Genomic DNA, 19,925 nt, shown 5'->3' with positions numbered 1-19,925 from the left:
ATATCTTCATGTTTATCTATGAATATATGTATATGTTACATAGGTTAATTGTTTCTTTCAAATATGACTTTTATCTTTAATATTTGACTGCTTCTTTACACTGGAGACAGCATGTATTCTTGACTTATGGTGTATCTTTTATAGACCACTCCTTAACGTTTTTTTGCTATAAGATACTCACATTGGAGAGCTGTCATCAACAGGTTGGTTCATATATGTTTTTGAATCATGTTTTTTAATTTCCTTATCTAGCTTAATTTCCTTGTCCATCTTTTTTATCATTTGCATTATTACATACAGACTTTTCTGTTAATATTATTTATTTATTTTTAAATTGTTGTAACTTTGCATTGCTATTTAAGTGTTTTATAGTATTATCAATTTATTTACTTATTGTATTTTCATTTGTTTGTATGTTTTTGTTATTTTTTAGACCCTTGAGGCAGGCCGTAGGCCGAAACACAGTACCGTGTCGAGTCTTTTTCCAATAAATTTTCTTTCAAGTATTCAGGCTGTTTGTCTTATCTCTGGAGTCCACGGTCGTTTTCCCACTATTTTTCTGCTGCTATTGCATCCCGTGGGATCTCAGTGTTCTCCACTTTGATGGATTTCTACTCCTTGTAGTTTTAGGCACTGGGAAATCAACTAAGCGTATTCTATATATTGCGCCTAAATCTAGGCACCGCTTAGTCGGCATTGTTTTCTGCATGGATATTTTAGGAGCCATATATAGAATCTCCCCCATTATGGCTCTTTATCCACTAAGAATATGCGTCAGTGTCTACTTCATTCTTTCTCTTTGGAAGTTGATAGATTATCACAGAAGCTTGTTGTAACCCAAACTGCCAAAGTCTTTCCCTAAACCAGTGTTTCCCCTTGTTCAGTTTTAACCTTTGCCCTCAGATTCCAGCACTCTCATCTATCTTGAACTGTTGGGTATCTATCTTTGATCATGTCATTCTTTGACAGTGGGGGATCTAGGTGGGAATGAATTTTGCACAATTTATTAACATATGTAGGGTAGAAGCAGCAGTAGCCATCCTTCAACGCCCTATTGACCTGCCCCTTCTGAGGGATCCCAACCTAGCAGGAGAAAAGGGAGGCGGTACACTACAGCATAAGAGAGGGAGATTGTCAAAGAGGAGAGTGTGCTGCCAAAAGAAGGCAGGGTCTGCAATACAAATCCCTGGAGTAGAGGTTTACACATATACATCTCTTAGAATAGGGTCCTCTCGGGGGCAATTTCTCTGAATTGTTGAGACCATTCAGATCTTTATTTGTCGTCACTTACTATGGGGTCCTTTTACTAAGGTGCGCTGAAAAATGGCCTGCAGTAGTGCAGGCGCGTGTTTTGGGCGTGCGCAGAATCATTTTTCAGCACACCTGTAAAAAAGGCCTTTTTAAAAAAGTTTTGCCGAAAATGGAAGTGTGGCAAAATTAAAATTGCCGCGCATCCATTTTGGGTCTGAGACCTTACTGCCAGCCATTGACCTAGCGGTAAAGTCTCACGTGGTAACCAGGTGGTAATGACCTATGCACGCCAAATGCCACTTGGCGCACATCTGATAAGTGCAGCAGAAAATAAAAATGATTTTTCGGCCATATGCACATTGTACAGCGCTGCGTAACCCTAGTAGCGCTCTAGAAATGTTAAGTAGTAGTAATTTTTGGGCCATGTGCATCGAACATGGCAAAAATTAAATTAGCACAAGAACCACGGGGTAGCTGCGCAGTAACTCCATTTTGGCGTAGATTGAGTGCGTGCAGATGCTTACGCGGCTTAGTAAATGAGCCCCTATGTCACTATGTTATGTTAGTTTTGCGCATACCATGGCAACTCCTTGTACAAATTATCGGCCTATTGCAAATCTGCCATACCTTTCAAAATTCACTGAGAATGTTGCCTCTGTACAACTTCATAATACACGCGATAAAGCTAACAGCGGAGCGGGTGTCCAATACTGGAGTTACACAGCTAGTGTGAGACTATGTTGTGAATTTCATTTATTATTGAAGCTTGAGTGGATTATTAGTTATTACATCCACATCAAACAGGATTCTACTGAGACCACCTTGATAGGAATCATCACTTATGCTCAATATCACCTAGATCAGGACAAATCTATACTTTATTCTCCCTTTTGATTTAACAGCAGCTTTTAATTTCATAGATCATTCCCTTCTTTTAGCCAGATTGAGTGAAATAGGTATCTCTGGAACAGTATTTGAATGGTTTCAATCCTACTTGTCCAATAGGGAATTTTTGCTTAACTGACAAAGTTCCCTGTTTGATACATGTACCTTACCCTGTGCAGTCCCACAGGGATTTATATTGGCGCCAACAATTTTTAATATTTTTCCTTCATCACTTCTTACACTCATACAGTCCTTGGCTATGACCCTATTTACATAGTAGATGACGGCACAGAAAGACCTGCACGGTCCATCCAGTCTGCCCAACAAGATAAACTCATATGTGCTACTTTTTGTGTATACCTGACCTTGATTTGCATCTGCCATTTTCAGGGCACAGACCGTAGAACTCTGCCCAGCACTAGCCCCGCCTCCCAACCACTAGCCCCGCCTCCCACCACCGGCTCTGCCACCCAATCTCCGCTAAGCTTCTGAGGATCCATTCCTTCTGAACAGGATCCCTTTATGTTAATCCCACGCATTTTTTAATTCCGTTACCGTTTTCATCTCCACCACCTCCCGCGGGAGGGCATTCCAAGTATCCATCACTCTCTCCATGAAAAAATACTTCCTGACATTTTTCTTGAGTCTGCCCCCCTTCAATCTCATTTCATGCCCTCTAGTTCTACCGCCTTCCCATCTACGGAAAAGGTTCGTTTGCAGATTAATACCTTTCAAATATTTGAACGTCTGTATCATATCACTACTACTACTACTACTATTTAGCATTTCTATAGCGCTACAAAGCGTACGCAGCGCTTCACAAACATAGAAGAAAGACAGTCCCTGCTCAAAGAGCTTACAATCTAATAGACAAAAATAAAGAAAGCAAATCAATTAATGTGGGGGAGTGGTTACAAGTCACCCCCCTGTTTCTCCTTTCCTCCAAGGTATACATGTTCAGGTCAGCAAGTCTCTCCTCATACGTCTTGTAACGCAAATCCCATACCATTCTCGTAGCTTTTCTTTGCACCGCTTCAATTCTTTTTACATCCTTAGCAATATACGGCCTCCAAAACTGAACACAATACTCCAGGTGGGGCCTCACCAACGACTTATACAGGGGTATTAAAACCTCTTTTCTTCTACTGGTCACACCTCTCTCTCTATACAGCCTAGCAACCTTTTAGCTACGGCCACCACCTTGTCACACTGTTTTGTCACCTTCAGATCCTCAGATACTATCACCCCAAGATCCCTCTCCCCATCCGTACATATCAGACTCTCACCACCTAGCACGTACGTCTCCCGTGGATTTCTACTCCCTAAGTGCATCACTTTGCATTTCTTCGCATTGAATTTTAATTGCCAAACCTTAGACTATTCTTCTAGGTTCCGCAGATCCTTTTTCACGTTTTCCACTTCCTCCCGGGTGTCCACTCTGTTACAAATCTTAGTATCGTCCGCAAAAAGGCAAACTTTACCTTCTAACCCTTCGGCAATGCCACTCACAAATATATTGAACAGAATTGGCCCCAGCACCAATCCCTGAGGCACTCCACTAGTCACCTTTCCCTCATCCGAGCAAATTCCATTTACCAACACCCTCTGGCGTCTGACCGTCAACCAGTTCCTAATCCAGTTCACCACATCGGGTCCTATCTTTTGTCTGTCAAGTTTATTTATTTATTTATTTGTATATGCTGATGATATAACTTGTATACATCCCTTGAACACATGACATAGGCTTTCTTAACTTGAAGCTAAACACTATTACCAATTGGTTCTCCTCTCAACAGATGATTCCGAACCCAACTAAGGGGCCCTTTTACTAAGACGCATAGGCGACTATGTGCGCTCAACGCGCATCAATTTGGAGTTTCTGCCCAGCTACCACATGGCCCTTGCAGTAATTTCAGTTTGGCGTGCAGCAGAAACCAGGCGATAATCGTCATTCTACGCGCAGAGATGATTACCACATGGTTAACGCATCAGACCTTACTGCACATCAATTTTTGGCAAAAATAAAAAAATACCTTTTTTACAGGCGCACTGAAAAATGGATCTGCGCATGCCCAAAACACGCGCCTACATTAGGCAGCCCATTTTTTCGCACACCTTAGTAAATGTGCCCCTAAATCTAAAGCCCTAATAATCCCAGAGAAGGGCATAACAGAACCCATTATCCCAATTAAAATCTTAAAAAGTAATATACCAATTGTTTCAACATTAAAGATCTTAGGTTTTACAATGGAAAATGCTCTGCTTCTCATACACCAATGTCTCCAGAATGTCCAGAATACTGCAATTAAACTTATTTGCAGGACTAGAAAATATGATCACCGGCTACCATCTTCCCATCGTGCTACATATAAAATTTTACGACTGACCCATAAAGTTACTCACTCTTCTTATCGGTTTACAGTTTACTCATATATGCTGCTTCCCCTTCACAGCGACCAAAGTGGTTTACAATAAAAACAAATAACACATAAAAAGAACTCCATTCAAAATAGTAAAGCTCAATCATTCTATCACGTCTTTTAATACCCTATTGCTCAGGCAGATCATTAAGATTTAGCCAACATCAACCACTTGTAGCTCCTTCTTGTAGACAGATAAGATATGACCACATTCATTGTAAAATCTTTAGTGTGGTTGCTTCCAAGTTATGGAATACCCTGCCAATTTAGTTGAGATCGGAAGCTAGCTTTAAAAAAAAAATCCACGCTGGACTAAAAACATGTTTATTCAGAGATGCCTTTTCAATGTAAGATGATTTTTTTTTTGTCCTTCATCGATATAGTAGACAGGGGAGGGGGAGGGGGCTGGAGGTGAGCCTGGAAATCCCATCAGCATAATACAGTTTTATATTTTTCTTTCTTCCTTTCCTATCATTAATGGAGTTAAATTTTCTCTTTTTTTCCCTTCTTTCTTTTATAATATAGTTGTAAACCACTCCGAAGCCACTCGGTGGGTGGTATAGTAAACATTTAATAAACTTGGGCACTTGTAACATGTGATAGACCCTTTTATGCTTTTAATAAAGTGCTTCTCAACCCGGTTCCTGAGGTACACCTAGTGCCACAAGTTTTCAGGATATCCACAATGAATATGCATGAGATAGATTTGCATGCACTGCCTCCTCAAGAACTGGTTTGAGAAGCACTATATACATGCACGGAGCTGAAGAAGGTCTGAGAGGAACTGAAAGAGAGTGTGGTATCATCCTGCCAAATAGAATTATAAGAAAACCAAGAAGGTGATTTGGTAGAAGTGATTTCTTCAGAAAGCTAAGGAATGCTTACAAATGTACATTTTCAGGACCCTCAATTGTCTTTACCTTTGGGCAATAAGGGCTCTCTGTATGTGGCAAGGTTTCATGTCTGTGAGGGGAGTGGAAAACCAGTGGTGAACGATCAGTTTCAATCAGTCACCAAAGTCTGAATGATTAGTTTTCAGAGCTAACTCATAGTAACAGGAAGAGAGGAATGTTTTCCATGTACTTACTCTCGTTAACAACGCAAATATATACAGATTCCTTTCTATAGCTGTCTATCTTTACTAAGGATTTTCCCTCAACCTGTGTCTATGAGAAGACAGTTTAGTAAATCAAAACCATAGATAAACATTTGTGGTTTATGTGAAATATTTATAAATTTGATCACTTTTAAATAATAAAGCACCTCGAATATTGTGTTCAATTCTGGTTGCCGCATTTCAAAAAAGATATAGTGGAATTAGAAAAAGTGTAGAGAAGGGCAACGAAAATGATAAAGGGGATGGGGTGACTTCCCTATGAGGAAAGGCTAAAGGGGCTAGGGCTCTTCAGCTTGGAGAAAAGGCGGCTGAGGGGAGATATGATAGAGGTCTATAAAATAATGAGTGAACGGGTAGATGTGAAGCGTCTGTTTCCGCTTTCCAAAAATACTAGGACTAGGGGACATGCGATGAAGCTACAATGTAGTAAATTTAACACGAATCGGAGAAACGTTTTCTTCACTCAACGTGTAATTAAACTCTGGAATTTGTTGCCAGAAAATGTGGTAAAGGCAGTTAGCTTAGCGGAGTTTAAAAAAGGTTTGGATGGCTTCCTAAAGAAAAAGTCCATAGACCATTATTAAATGGACTTGGGGAAAATCCACTATTCCTGGGATAAGCAGTATAGAATGTTTTGTACTTTTTTGGGATCTTGCCAGGTATTTGTGACCTGGATTGGCCACTGTTAGAAACAGGATGCTGGGCTTGATGGACCTTTGGTCTTTCCCAGTATGGCAGTACTTATGTACTTATGTAAAACAAAGTAGAATGTGTTGCATTAAACACCTGCATCCCCCTTGTGTTACAACTTGTGTAGAGCAGTATTTCTCAAGTTTGTCCTGGAGTACCCACGTGCCAGCAGGTTTTCAGCATATCCACAATAAATATGCATGAACTTGATTTGTTGTCAGCTCAATCGTAGCCAAAACAACTTCACCTCCGACCTCAGTAGTGCGGCTCGCCAATATGTATCCTTCTTCATTGGCAAGACTTATGCCCCCACATTGTCATTGGTCATTATGGTAATTACTTTTTATCTTTAACTATTCATATACTTTTTAATATATAGCAAACTTTAGCCAATATAAATTATTCTTTCAGTTTTTAGAAAAAAAATACTCATCTTTTAGATGTAAAAGTTTGCCCAGGGAATGTCTTCCGACATAGCCTATGTTTTGCTATATCCAAATAGCTATCTCAAGGAAATTCCCTGCAACCAAAGAGACACAATTACTAACGTGAACTCAATGGAAGAATATACAAAATATATTTAATATATTAATATGATCAGACACTATCTAAAATCAATGGGCATCAAGAAGCCTCCATTCTTTGGCTTAAAGATCACTGTGGCATCTATCTAGCGTTATTTTATATCTCACGTAATATCTGATCCTATTAATATATTGAATGTATTTTGTACATTCTTCCATTGAGTTCACTATTTATTATTATTATTTATTTATTATAAAACTTATATTCCACATTATCCATCGTTCATTTGCTTGGGAAGCTGGAAATAAATGTATGACATTACATGGCTCCACTACGTGTCCTTCTAGGAATGATATCTATATGGAGGGTCAGTGGTGTGCTGGTGCCGGCTCGCACCGGCTTGCAAGAGCCAGTTGTTAAATTTTTTAAGCTGTTGCGAGCCGGTTGTTCTGGCAGGCAAGCTGGCTCCCAGGGGCAGCGCAACCCAGCGGTAAGTGAGGTAAGCATGGCAGGAGGGCACCACAAGCCATGCTTACCTCACCTCCCGCCGCTCTGGGGGGTTTAAATCGTTGATTTACCTCCATTGCAGCGGCCGCAGTGAAAGCCCATCTCTAGTCTTCCCTTCATTCCCGTCAGTGTCCTGCCTTCTTCTGACATCATTTCCTCTTTCCGCGAGGGCAGGACACTGACAGGAAACGAAGGGAAGGCTAGAGACGGGCTTTCACTGCGGCTGCTGCGACGGAGGTAAATCAATGATTTAAATCCCCCCAGGACGGCAGGAGCAAAAAGAGGGATGTTGGGGGGGAGAAGAGGGCGGGTAGGTGGACATTGGAGCGGGAGGGCAGGGGAGAGAGGAGCATAGAAGCCATCGATGGATATGGATGGGAAGGCAGGGCCCAGGGAGAGAGGAGAAATTGCTGGACATGGAGGGGAGGGCAGGGCAGGGGAGAGAGGACAGCTGCTGGATATGGATGGATGGAGGGGGCAGGGGGAGAGAAGAGAATCGCTGGGTATGGATGGCTGGAGGGGGGCAGGGGAGAGGACAGTTGCTGGACATGGGTGGATGGAGGGGAGGGCAGGGGACAGGAAAGTTGCTGGACATAGGTGGATGGAAGGGAGGGGAGAGGAAAGTTGCTGGACATAGGTGGATGGAAGGGAGGAGAGAGGAGAGTTGTTGGACATGGGTGGATGGAGGGGAGGGCAGGGGAGAGAGGAGGGTTGCTGGACATGAATGGATGGAGGGGAGGGCAGGGGAGAGAGGAGAGTTTCAGGACATGGATGGAGGGAGGGGCTGGAGAAATTCTGGACATGGATGGAGGGGAGGGAAGACAGGAAGGAGATGCACATGGATTTAGGGGAAGGGAGAGAGAACAAATGCTGGACATGGAGGGAAGAGAGAGGAAGATGAGATGAGGAAAGAGAGGAGAAAAACTGCACATGGATGGAGAAAATAGGAAGAAGTTGGATCCACTGGAAAGTAAAGTCTGCGGAGGACCAGAAATGAAGAAGAAAGGAGGAAAGAAAATAAATAAATGGAAAGGAAGCCCTGGAAACGGAGTAAAGGGAACAGATAGAGAGCAGCAGAATCAGATACTGGGCCAGCATGATGAGAAAACCAAAGTCATCAGACAACAAAGGTAGAAAAAATTATTTTCACTTGACAGTGTTTGTTTGAAATCACGGTCGCCATCTTGTTGCTGTCAGAGAGGTCAGCTCCTTTCCTCCTGATGCAGCAGTAGCTGCAAAACAAATAGCCCTTGTCGAGGTGTAAAAGGATGTGTGGTACATCTCTGCACTATGCCTTTTGGATTACAAACGTTGATTGAAGGATTTGTTATTTGAAGATGCTTTTTCAACTGTGAATTGTGGACTGCTGATTTTTCAGTTAAGTGATGATTTTTTGAGAGGTGTACACATTTCTGATATTTTTGGCAATTTGGAACTGAATGCTCTGTGCATTCTAGTACTGTTTGCTGTTTTGTTCTTCTGCCTGTTTTTTTGTTTTTGATGGGAATTTTTTTCTCGGTACTTTTGGAGAGTTTTTCTTTCCATTCTTTTTTTTGCAGGTAGTTGGTGCCCCATGATAGTGCAAGGGACTCCATTGTGAGTTTGTCTGCTAATTGTGGGGTCCTTTTACTAAGCCATGGTAAAAAGTGGGCTGCGGTAGTGTGGGCATGTGCTTTTGGTGCGCACTGGGCCATTTTTTACCATAGCTGGGAAAAAAAGCATTTTTTAATGGGGCAGTAAATGGCCGTGCACTAAAATTGAAAGTAGCGTAAGGCTATTTACTGCCTGAGCCCTTACCACCACCCATTTTCCTAGCGGTAAGAGCTCACGCACTACTCATGTGGTAATCAGGCAGCACACTCCAATGTGGTTGTCCTGCTGAATACCGCTGGGAACGTCCCCGGGGAAACAGCGCACGCCAACGTCGAAACTACCACAGGGCACCTGCACTACCACTACCCCTCTGGTAATGCCGATTTGGCACGCACTACCTGAAACAGGTGGGGAATCAGGAGACGAAAAGCAAATTTTGGTTCCAAACAAGGCAACTTTATTGCTAGCAAGTGAACAGCACCGAGTAGTCTCGGGACACTGTGTGTCATAAATCATCTGACACTTACATTTATACTCCCCTACTGGGCCTGCGCATTTGGCCCCTTACACGTCACAACCGACATGCGCAGTAAACATTTGTAGTTCTTACAGTACAAAATTGTAGTCCCAGTACGTACACACGTCATAACACTGAAATGATACTGGCAAGAAAAACGAAACTTAGCAGCTTATTCTTCACACACACAATGCTCCTTTCTAGCACAGGAGATAAGGTTCGTTCAGCTCAGGAATGCAGGGCGGGGTGTCAGCACCCACCAAGGTCGTCTATTCAGATGGCGTTGCTACATGCAAGCTGGTCTTGTATAGGCCTTGCAAACTACTGTTACAAGCTATATGTCTAATAGCCCTGCATTCTGTCTTTACATTAGTAAACAGCAAACTTCTCTCGTTAGTAAACAGTAAAACTGGATAAGGCACAAATGTCCAGTGCAGTGATAAGGTGTGGCTAAACAGCCAAAAGCAGAGGTAGAGTGCATAAGTATAAGTCCATCAGTAGGCACAGAAAAACATGAGGTTGTCCTGTTGCTCAGTAGTATTCATAGTATTCGAGCAGTATCCGGCGTTCCACTCCTTCATTCCCCCCTTTTGATACTTGAACATCCATTCTGGTGGAGAGTATCACCTCCATCCTCCATGAACCCTGAAAAGGAAAGAAAGGACAAGGATAGTTAGCGAAGGAGGCAACAAGCAAGCCCTAAGCCCTTGCGCAGCCGGTGGTTGCTTCGCCGGGGTTGAGACGGAAGGCCCCTAGTGGAATCCCCCCCCCTTTGTAGCCGGTCTTATGCTGGCACAAGGGTATTGGCTCATTAAGTGACTCAGGAGGTGAAAAGTGCCCATCAGCCACAAGGTGCTTCATCGTCAGCTTCATCAGACTGGGGAATGGGGGAGTACATCTGGAGAGCCATAAGTTGGGCAGCAGCACGGCGATCAGCGATGCTTTCCATGGTGGAGCGGAAGCACCTGAAAACCAAGGGGAGAGACAAAGGTATTAATAAGCAGGACAACAAGAACAGGCCACCCATGACGAGGAGGCCATGCAGGCTCCCGGAGGTTGGTAGCCAGTTGGTTAGGGAGGAAGTCCAATCCCACGCACTGTTCCAGGTTTGGACGGGGACGTGTGCTAATTTGACCATCCGGTCAGTTATTTCTCTGATGACCTGGCTCTGGTCATCAATCTGTAAGCAGCAATTACTGAGGTTAAACTTGCCACACACCCCGCCCTCCTGGGCTAAGAGGTAGTCAAGAGCCAAGCGATTTTGGTAAACTGCGGTAATGAGCTTAGTGTTCTGTCGAGCTAGGATATTGAGGGCAAGGGCCGAATCGTTGGTAAGGATTTCGAGTACGGCCTGTAGGCGAATAATGCGATTTAGCATGTAGATAGGGGTACGGTACCCGTATGTACCATCTTCAGCCCATGTGGCCGGTCCATAGTAATGAATGATGCGTTCAGGCGGCCACTTGTTGTCTTTCCAGTCTCCAATTTGGACTTTGGGCTTGACGTTTGGGAAAGACCGTTTACGTCTGGCAGGGTTATCAGGCCCCCTGTCCACGTATAGGGGGATACCCAAAGTTTCGCCGACTCGCAGGGGCAGAAGGAAAAAACTAGGTCGGACAGTGCCCAAGAGACAGGTACCGTACCAGCGGGCCGGGAGCTGTTCATAGGCCCTGCGTCCGCAGATATAGTAGTAGCCCGCCGGGGCTACCCACTTGAGGGAGGCGTTTCCTCCGTACGTCCATGTCGTGTTCAAGGTGGGTTCTGTCCAGATAGGCTCCGGGGCGGGCAGGTTGTCTGTTTGCCACCAGGTCGTCCGGCTTCCATTATACTGAAGAACCCCCGTGCAAGCGGAATCTCCCACTGGTACAGAGTAACGCTTCGATGGCGCTCGACTAGCGCAGAGGGTACCTATGATATTTGTTCTCAGGGCCCATTCGTACGGCTTCGGCCGCTGGGGAAAGGTAATGTTGGTGGTGTTGAGTGTATCCCATGTTTGCTGTCGGATCTCTCTCGCTTCCCAGGGCCATTGTTCACCCATGTCGGTGCCTCCACAGACGTAACAGTTGGCAATTCCAAGGGAGAGGGCAATGTTTTCAGCCAAGTTGAGGAACATATTCCGGGCTTCTGGGGAAATAGGGAATTTAGTTTCGGTCTGTTCAGCACGAGCGATTTAATCGAATACGTCTTGGTAGCCGACGACAGTAGTCTGGTAGTGCGTAGGAGGCTTCATTTCGAGACTCTGATATATGGTAATATATGTCAACGGATCCATTCCTCCGCCGTCAATGCCGAGGCCCCACGTCCCTCTCCATGGCATGTCGTGTCCTCGAATGGGCCAGTCTAGGGACACATAGTTACCTGAACCTCGACGAAACTCGCCCAGGCCGGTACATCCGGCATATCCTCCTCCCGTATAAGCACATACTCGGTCCCAGCCCGAGGCTCGAGTGTCGCCGGCGCATGGGAGCCACACCCACGGGGAGCAGCATCTCATGTCTGGACTGAAGGGGCAGACATACTTGTGGTCGTTAACATATGCCTTACGCCAACTCTGGCTGCCACACTTGCGAGACCAAGGGTGTTTGTCCATGGCGGCACAGACGTCGAAGGTTAGGGTTGCTACAGTTTGGATGCCACCGACGAGGATACGAGTGGAATTTATGTAATACAGAATGCCATCTCCCTCGACTCCCGGAGGCCCGGCCACATACGCAGGGAGTCCTACGCTGAGGGTGACATTGTAGTATCTCGGCTTGGTAGGGCTATGGCAGATAGTGAGATTTCCTTGGAGGCATCTGTGGAACTGTTGGAGGCCATTCGGAGTGATGAGGGCACAAGTCGGGAGAAGCCGGCAATCGCCTTCCGGGGGCTGCGTCTGGTGAATGAGGGTGGTGACTAGGTGATATCCTCCCTCTATACGATGGCGCACGAGGCGCAAACATTCAGTGCAATTCAGGCTCAGGGTGGCAGGATAGCTCGGGACTGCACACAGGAGAAGGAAGATGGTCAGCATTATATATGTGGTGGGAGGTATCCGAGCTTTTGCAGCAAGAAGATAATGAGGCCCACGATGAAGGCTGCGATAAACAGAGAGCCAAAAACGCAGTGGGTCCAGAAGCTGAGTTCCTGTTGTTGGGCAGGCATGAATCTGGTGGTTCACGTCTTTCTCAGAGTCAGCCGTAATGGAGCGTCAGGATGTTGGTGCGCAGTCCAACGCTTCAGGGTGCTGCTAGTGGGAGCAGCAGGTTTCAGTCGGGTCCAATGTATCCACACTGGGCTTCCTGCAATTTTAACAGCGGTTGAGGTCGTTAGGAGAACAAGGGAGGGCCCCTTCCATTTGGGCTTTAGGCAGTCAGATTCATCCCACTCTTTTACCCAGACCTCATCTCCTACCCTGAACCGATGTGTGGGACTGGTGAGAACCAAGGGAGCTACTCTTTCAGTGTATTGCTGGATGTCTTGCACTACCTCATGTAGTGCTTTCATCTGTTTCACTAAGGAACTCTCGCCCTGTATCTGCAAGGAGTCGGGAAAAGAGGGTAGTGGTGGTGGCCTAGCATACATCATCTCGTAAGGAGTAAGGCCGGTAGCCTTGGGGGTACACCTAAGATGCAGCAAGGCTAGTGGGAGCAGGTCGGGCCATTTGGCTTTTGCTTCTTGGCATAGCTTGGCTAGCTGGTTCTTCAGGGATCGGTTAGCCCTCTCCACTACTCCACTGCTTTGGGGTCTCCAGGCACAATGCAACTTCCAATCGAGGCCCAGTCTGGTACTGAGCTGTTGTGTTACTTCGCTGGCGAAGGCGGGACCGTTGTCAGAGTTTATTTGCTTGGGGAGACCGTATCTGGGTAGGATTTGATGAAGCAGTAGGGAGGTGACTTCTTTAGCCATTTCCGTTCTAGTGGGCTGGGCTTCAATCCATCCGGTGTAGGTACACACGGCGACGAGGATAGCTTTGTAGCCTCGTGCCGGGGGCATGTGTGTGAAGTCAATCTGGCATACGTGGAAAGGGCTGGTGCCTCGGAGAACATGTCCTGGCACAGGACCGGGCCCCGTTCGAGGGTTGTTCCGGGCACAAGTTGCGCATCGGCTGGAAGCGTTTTTGGTCCACAGGGATAGTTTGTTGATGTAGTAGGTCTTCTCAAGTAAGCGCCCCAGGGCGTCCCTGCCCAGGTGGGTGCGGTCGTGAGCCTCCTTGGCCACCGTCCAGGCCAAGGCTTCGGGTATCCATATGCGCCCATCCTGTAGTATCCACCAGCCATTGCGTGACTCCAGACCCTCTTGTTGGGCCCACTCCGTTTCTTGGGGGGTGTAGATAGGGGTCTCCGTAGGGAGCTGGACGACGAGTACGGGGTCAGAAGGGTGAGAGGAGTGGGGGAGCTGACTTGCCCTTTTTGCAGCGTCGTCTGCCCGCTGATTTCCCCGGGCGATAGGGTCCGTTCTCCCGGTGTGGGCCCTACAGTGCATCACAGCCACCTTCTTCGGTTTCCATACTGACTCGAGTAACTGGCAGATCTCAGCGGCATTTGCAAGTCCTTTCCCCTCAGCTGTCAGAAATCCCCTCTCCTTGTACAAGGCTCCGTGCACTTGGAGGGTGAGGAAAGCGTATTTGGAGTCGGTGTAAATGTTAACAACTTTTCCTTCAGCCCACAGGAGGGCTTTGGTGAGGGCGATCAGCTCCGCTTTCTGGGCTGACGTTCCGGGCGGCAGGGCCATAGCCTCGATCACATGGTCCTCAGACACGACAGCATAGCCAGCTCTTCGGATTCCCTCTATCACCTGGCTGCTTCCATCGGTAAAAAGGGTGATGCCCCCTTGCCAGGGTTGGTCCTTCAGGTCAGGTCTGCTCGAGTGCACAGTGGCCATTACCTCCTCACAGTCGTGGAGTGGTGATTCAGGGGCCGGAAGGAGGGTAGCAGGATTAAGGTTGGTTGTGTCCAGGATCCGCACCTCCGGATTTTCGCACAGGAGGGCTTGGTATTTGACCAATCGGGAGTTGGTCATCCATCTGGGTCCGTGGCTCTCGAGTAGGCCGCGGATGGTGTGGGGTGTGGTCACAAAGAGTGTCTGGCCAAACGTGAGTTTATTGGCCTCGTGTATCAGCAGGCAGGCCGCCGCAATGCTTCGGAGGCAGCCCGGCCATCCTCGTGCCACATTGTCCATCCCCTTGGAGAGGTATGCTACAGGGCGTTGCCAGGTGCCGACCAGTTGGGTGAGGACTCCAAGTGCCAATCCCTTCTTTTCGTCGATGAACAAGTGGAACGGCTTAGTCACATCTGGTAGTCCGAGCGCTGGTGGGGCCGCAAGGGCATCCTTGAGGTCCTGAAGGGCTTTCAGTTCGTGTTTCTCCCACTGGAGATTTTGGCCCTCGAGTTCAGGCCCTTTCAGTTTGGCGTACAAACTGTGGGTCAGGATGGCAAAGTTGATGATCCAAATGCGGCAATATCCAGCGGCTCCGAGGAGTGCCCGTAGTTCCTTCTTATTTGCAGGAGTGGGTTGGTTGTGGATAGCTTGGGTTCGGGGGGTACCGAGCCTTCGGGTTCCTTCTCGGAGGCGGAAACCCAGGTATTCGACTTCGATCTCGCATATCTGGGCCTTTTTGCGGCTGGCCCGGTACCCCTGGGCTTCCAGGGTTTTCAAGAGGTAAAGGGTAGCTTCTGCACAGTCCGTGTACGTTTCACGGGCCACCAACAGGTCATCCACGTATTGGACGACCGGCCCGTACTCGTCTTGGTACGTTTTCAGGTCCTGGGCAAGCTGGTCACCAAAGAGGGTGGGGGAGTTCTTGAACCCCTGAGGAAGCCGGGTCCATGTATATTGCTGCTTGGTTCCCGTCTGTAAGTCTTCCCACGTGAAGGCAAACAACTTCTGGCTGTCGGCAGCAAGGGGGATGGAGAAGAAGGCGTCCTTCAGATCAATGACACTATACCACTTGGTCTGGGATGGCACTTGGGCTAAGATGGAGTAGGGGTTTGGTACGAGGGCGACTATGTCGGCTACCTGGTTGTTGACTTTCCTCAAGTCCTGGACGGGTCTGTATTCGGATGTTCCTGGCTTCTTAACGGGCAACAATGGGGTATTCCATGCGGATCTGATTGGTTTAAGAACCCCCTGTTGAAGAAGTTTCTGTAGATGAGTGTGCATACTATGCCGGGCTGCATAGGGGACGTGGTATTGTCCTTGGTTGACAACTTGAGCATTCGGTTTGAGCTCAATCCAGATGGGGATAGCGTTAACGGCCAGTCCTCCAGGGTTCACTTCTGCCCATACATCAGGCACTTCATCCATTATGGCTCGCCTCTGCTGGGCAAAAGGGGTATTCTGGTCGTAACGGCAGTCGCCAGGTCCTACAGTTGAGGGAGCGTGTAGTCTCCATTCTTCTCTTACTGGACAGATAAGTGTTACTGGCCGATCTTCAAAGCGAGCTTCCACTTCACCCGTGGTCTTGAACTTCAAGGTGGCCTGGAGCTTACAGAGCAGGTCTCGACCAATCAAGGGGACTGGGCATCCAGGGATGTGTATGAACTGATGAGACACCATCGTCCCTCCGATCTGGACTTGGCGCTCCTTGAGGAGGGGGGCCGCAAGGGATTTCCCGGAGGCTCCCACAATTGGTATAGTTTCTTTCGTGGCTGGGGCTATGGCGGTGGTGATAACAGATCGCTGGGCCCCCGTGTCTAGTAAGGCCTTCATAGACTCTGTCCCCACCCGAATTTCCACCAGAGGGTCAGTGGGGACTCTGCCCTCCCGGTTTCTTCATGCTGTGCTGTCTCAGGTAGCGTCCACTGCCATCTGCCATTCCCTCCGGTCATCCCGTCCTCTATCTCTTCGGCCCCTTCCCCGGCCTCGTCTGGGGGCCCCTGTACGGTCGCCCGTCTCCTCCTCTCTCTGCCGGTCCCATGGTTCCTCTTCTCTCGGGCTGTCCCGTATCTCCTCTGGACAATCAGCCCACCAGTGTCCTTCTTGTCGACAATTTGCACACTGGTTACGTCCTATGGGGGACCGCGTTCCTCTTGTTCTTCTGCCCCTCCCCTTTGGTCTAGACCTCATCCGTTCTTCCAGCACCGTGGCCAACACATCTGCCTTCTCCCGCATCCGCCTGGTCGATTCCTTTCGGGCCTCCGTCTTCTCTTCCTGGTCGCGATATCCGAATACGCGATCCGCTATAGCTTTCAGTTGGCTGAGGCTCATCCCTTCGAACCCCTCCGTTCTCTGTAGCTTTCTTCGTATATCCGGTGCTGACTGGCTAACAAAACTCATAACCACGGTTGGGAGGTTCTTAGGGTCTTCGGGATTTATCGGGCTGTGCCTTCTGAATGCCTCCATAAGTCGTTCAAGGAAGTCCCCTGGACTCTCGTCCTTTTGTTGGACTACACTGTGGATTTTCCCCATGTTGGTAACCTTCTGCTTCCCTTTCTTTAAGGCGGCCAGGTACGCCTGCTGGTATCGGCGGATAAGGGTTTGGCCTTCAGCGGTTCGGTAGTCCCACGCAGGGGCAGCGATGGGCGCCTCCGTCTCTATTAGGTTCTGTAAGTTGGCATGGGTAGGGTTCGCATCCCGGACGGCTTGCTCCATATTTTGTTGTAAAAGGCGGCGTTCTTCAGTGGTCAGGATGTGGGCGCTCAACTGCCTAAGGTCTCCCCAAGTCGGATTATAACTGTATATAATGCCTTCCACCAGCTCTACCAACTGCTCGGGTTTCTGGTCGTAGGACGGCCCATGCAATTTCCAGTTATACAAGTCGGCACTTGAGAAGGGAACGTGGCTATAAACTGTTGATTCAATGGGCTGGCCCCCCCCTTCCACCGGGTTAGGGGTATAGGTGGTAGATTGTCGAACTGGAAATAAGTGGGTGTCTCCCCCTTTCCTGCTCGAAGGGAGGGCATTGCGCGGACTCGATTGAGGGAATCGAGTAATGTTCTTCACAACCCGTTTACTCTTCCGTATGGTTGCGGGGCCAGGTGACTCAGGTGAGTCTGGACGGGACATCTCTCCGGCATCCGACTCTGACCCGGAAGCCTCAGCGTTATCCGGGCCCTCCTCCAGGCTCGCGATGTCGGGGTATATCGGGGCATATGGCGGTGGCGCGATGTCATCTTCGTATGCTTCCGCCGTAGCAAGTATCGGGGCTTTTGGAGGCTTCTTTTCGGGCAAACCCTGAACTTTCCCTGGGGTTTTCTTTGGGGGTTTCATTCTAGAAAGTGTGTTGGTCGTACTGGGCGTAGCTCCTGCCTTACCAATGGTAGCAGGGGGCGTGGTCTCAGTGGCTTCAGCGCTAGGGGCGGTAGGCCGTATGGGGGCGGTCCCTGCGGCCTTCGGGACGGCAGCGGTTGCCGAGCTTTGGAGAGCGAAGGCATGGGTCGGCAGGGTTTTAAGTTTAGTTTTCCGGCCTTTTCTCTGCTTTACCAACATGAGGGCGGCCTTTTCTACCTTTCGTTGGGCCCAAGCCGGCGGATCCCGGACTACATCCAACCACGCTTCTATGTATGGAATGTCCTCGGGACAGCCTGGGTTCCCCTCGACTATAACAATATTCATGACCGCCGCCACTTTTTCATACTCGAATGACCCTCCCGGGGGCCATCCAGCAATTCCTAGCCCTGGCCACATAAATTGACATCTCTGTATCATCCCGGCCCTGCTACATTTATCTAGGTCGAACACTTCGCTAAAGTGTTCCGTCATTAAATCTAACGGTGAAGACCCACCCCCGCCCATCCTAACCTGAGTGCCAAAGGACAGGTGACGGACAAAGGGGAAAAGGGGCGGTGGAGGAGTAAGGGGTCTCGTTCCACCAGACACAGAAGGGTCAACACTCGGCCTGACCAGGACGCGGTCGCCCGGCCTGGAACTGCAAGCCCATTCACACACTTTCATACGCCACAAGAAACCCTCCCGTTCGCCGCTCGGTTTCGTCGTCGGAGCCTAGTGAGTTTCGGGACCTAGTCGTATACCAATAGTCCGTATTAGTCACTGGCTAAAAGAGGGTGATCACGCCTCTTCTTCGGTCCTTACTGGGCCGGTCACTACGTAGAGTATACTCGCCTGTCCGCCGGGGTCGCAGGCCGCGCCGTCGTACGCTTCTCTCTGAAAAGGAAAAAGGTGCCTTGTCGGAACCACACAGCCCCCTCTACAGTCAGGCGGAGTTGATCGGCCCTCCTCCGGGAGATGGACGCTGAAATCAGCGGTGGCCACTCACCACCTTCTCGGGTGGGGGTCGATGACCCGATCCGACCGCAGTGGGGGAGGGGAAGAATATAATCCGATTCCCCTTTCTACTTCTGTCCCATCTGGGTCGCCAATGAAACAGGTGGGGAATCAGGAGACGAAAGGCAAATTTTGGTTCCAAACAAGGCAACTTTATTGCTAGCAAGTGAACAGCACCGAGTAGTCTCGGGACACTGTGTGTCATAAATCATCTGACACTTACATTTATACTCCCCTACTGGGCCTGCGCATTTGGCCCCTTACACGTCACAACCGACATGCGCAGTAAACATTTGTAGTTCTTACAGTACAAAATTGTAGTCCCAGTACGTACACACGTCATAACACTGAAATGATACTGGCAAGAAAAACGAAACTTAGCAGCTTATTCTTCACACACACAATGCTCCTTTCTAGCACAGGAGATAAGGTTCGTTCGGCTCAGGAATGCAGGGCGGGGTGTCAGCACCCACCAAGGTCGTCTATTCAGATGGCGTTGCTACATGCAAGCTGGTCTTGTATAGGCCTTGCAAACTACTGTTACAAGCTATATGTCTAATAGCCCTGCATTCTGTCTTTACATTAGTAAACAGCAAACTTCTCTCGTTAGTAAACAGTAAAACTGGATAAGGCACAAATGTCCAGTGCAGTGATAAGGTGTGGCTAAACAGCCAAAAGCAGAGGTAGAGTGCATAAGTATAAGTCCATCAGTAGGCACAGAAAAACATGAGGTTGTCCTGTTGCTCAGTAGTATTCATAGTATTCGAGCAGTATCCGGCGTTCCACTCCTTCATACCCACGCGTGAGCCCTACCGTTGGCTAAGTAAAAGGGCCCCAGTATGCAGCAACCGATAATTTTGAGGCCACATTTATGTATAAAATTATTTATAGACCACCAAATGCATTGCACATACAGACTGTTTGTTTAATTTGTAGGGACATGGTAGACCTTCAGCTCAACCAAGACTAAAAGGTCCCACCCTTCCTTTCCATCTTAGCTTCCACTACCACTGATGAAAAGCGTGAGAGGAGGAGGCCTTAGGATATGAGATGGAGAAAGGTGCTGGTAGTGTGCATTAGGCAGGACTAGGCAGTTGCCTAAGCAAGGTGCAGCTTCTAGGGGCACCAGGTCCAAAGAAGCACACCTGAAGACAAAGTAAAACACAGATCCTGACAACCACACAAACTCAAAGAAACAACAGGAGGTACTTTTGCC

Source organism: Microcaecilia unicolor, chromosome 12, assembly GCF_901765095.1.
Source record: "Microcaecilia unicolor chromosome 12, aMicUni1.1, whole genome shotgun sequence".
Classification (NCBI taxonomy): Eukaryota; Metazoa; Chordata; class Amphibia; order Gymnophiona; family Siphonopidae; genus Microcaecilia; species Microcaecilia unicolor.
The sequence above is the reverse complement of the archived record's forward strand: the minus strand, read 5'-3'. Positions refer to the sequence as shown.